Source organism: Beta vulgaris, chromosome 8 (assembly GCF_026745355.1).
Source record: "Beta vulgaris subsp. vulgaris cultivar EL10 chromosome 8, EL10.2, whole genome shotgun sequence".
Taxonomy (NCBI): domain Eukaryota; kingdom Viridiplantae; phylum Streptophyta; class Magnoliopsida; order Caryophyllales; family Amaranthaceae; genus Beta; species Beta vulgaris.
In genome coordinates this window covers 18,374,216-18,376,684 of record NC_079209.1, presented here as the reverse complement: position 1 = coordinate 18,376,684, position 2,469 = coordinate 18,374,216, and positions in this window count along the sequence as shown.

Here is a 2,469-nt window from a genome sequence, read left to right as displayed (position 1 = left end):
AGTGCTTTCACATTAAGGCAAATAAACCCTTTTCGATCACACTCTCACAATTTATTTTAATGTTTATTAATACCTATATCATTTAACCTTAGACTCGTAATTATTTAACAAATTTTATCAACTCCTAATTTATATTTATTATAACCTAAGCTCTGATACCAATTTGTAACACCCCAAAACTTTGGTTTCAAATTTTATAAAACATCCTCTTTTCATTAAAATATCTGACCAAACCTTTAGGGTGTTACCGCCGCATCTATTGTTCAAAATAAATGCAAGGCTAATTATTAGAAATAAAAATTTAACTCACAAACCAAAGTATCAAAATAAACCAAACTAAGTTGTCTAATTTAAACCAAACCAAAACTAAACAATCTCAAATGACGTACTGTTATTAAACTAGGTGAACTTAAAAACTATAAAATTCACTCATTCCTGCAACGTAGTCCCTTTCACCAACCTGCACAATATAAATATGGAACAGAAACAAAGAAAACAAAAACACAAAAATTAGCGAAAGCTAAGTAATTACAACTCCATCCCGTAAAATAATAAAATAATAATAGTTATATTTTAAAAATAATTTTTATAGCATAATACAGACAAATATAACGTAATATAGACAAGTATAACATAATACAGACAAGTATATAATATGATTAACCATTTCAATTATTCAAGTTTATATGAGTCATACACAACAATTATATTTATTAGAAGGGAATCGAACGTCAGTAGGCCGGGACTAATCCCAGTAACCACCTACTTCAACATGGGTCGTCACCAAATAATTAAGAGTAATGGCCAATATCGTTTTGCAGAACGTTCCTAGTGTGCACACCCCTCACTAATCTAATGGGTATCCGCAATGCGCACCAATAGTATTAGGAGGAAGACAATAAAGAGTTGTAACAGAATAAAATCAAGTACTGTTCATCACCTATGGAGGATCCAAGTCCACAGGATAATTCCCTCAATATTATTTCCACTTTACGTGATTAATATATTTTAATAGTTATGGCACATCAAATATCACATTAACATTAACATGAACGTCTTTAGTTCAAATAATATTTTTCACAACTTAGCCACTTAATAAAATTATAATAATCAACGTCACTAATTCATATAACAATATATCCATCATTAGAGCCTCATAGAGTCACAATATATATATAATAATTTCCTTCGTACATCATTAACACACTAGTTATACCCATTAAGTACATTATCAATATTAGTATAATTTTAATACGATGGTATAATTAGGTACATTATAATCCAAATTCATAACAACGATACCAGTAGATACATATATATTATACGCAGATAATAGTACTATAGTAATAATAATAATAATTTTAGTCATTCAAAGTACTATACTATTCCTGTCACATAATATACATCTAACATAAACATCGAATCACATAACCACATGTATTACACATAGCACATACAATTCCTAACGGGATTATAGTTGTTGATGGACATTGTGAATTACCTCGAACACGTCCCAAATATAGCAATATCAACTAAAAGTCGCTTTCTACGAAGTTTCCGTCTACAACAAATAATATTACCTAAAATTAGTCACTTAATATAATATCCCACAAATAAAAGTAAAAGTTTAAAACTTTAATAATAGTTATTAATCGAAGTCAAATAGTCAAATCTGAGATAAATAAGGTCACTTGCAAGGTTAAAAGAATTAATAAAGAAAATCATCCTATTGGAATCCTTTTCCTTTTTCTTTTCGTAACTTCTCGTGACTATTGTCACTGTAGTCTGTACATTATGTACTTAGTGCATTAAAGACAATTAGGAAAAAGGAACCTGCTTTTCTTTTTTTTTTTTTTAAAAAAAATTGTAAATAAATAAAGGTAAAGATGGGGAATTGGGAACTTAAAGTTCCTGTAGAAAAAAAAAAAGAACACGGGACTACAGAGGGGAAAAGAAAACAAAGCACAACAAAGAAGGAGAACAAGGAAGAAGAAAAAGGAAAGCAGAAGAAGAAAACTAGCGCCGCATTCCGGCCAAGTCGTCGGAGTCGCGGTGTCGGGTTTAAAATATTTTTTTTTTCTGGTTGAAACCTTCGAAAACAACAATGGTGGATTCTAGATCTGAAATTTAGAACTTACCAAAAGAGATGAATAAAGTGAATTACGTGAGAGTTTTTGGGTGTTTGGGGATATATATATGTATGTAAATCTAGGGTTTCACTAAAAGATAAGTATTTAAAAAAAAAATCTAATCATTTTCCAAAACCAACTCAAATTATAATTTTAGAATTTTCTTTTCTCTCTATATTTCTATTTGAACGAAAAAAATCTGATTTCGAATTTTTTTTTTTAAAGATAAAAATCTGATTTAATAAATAAAATAGTTTCATAAAAATCTGATTTATTATGATTTTACTTATTTTTCAGAATTTTATATTTATAAAATCTTATTATAACAAAATAAATTTTA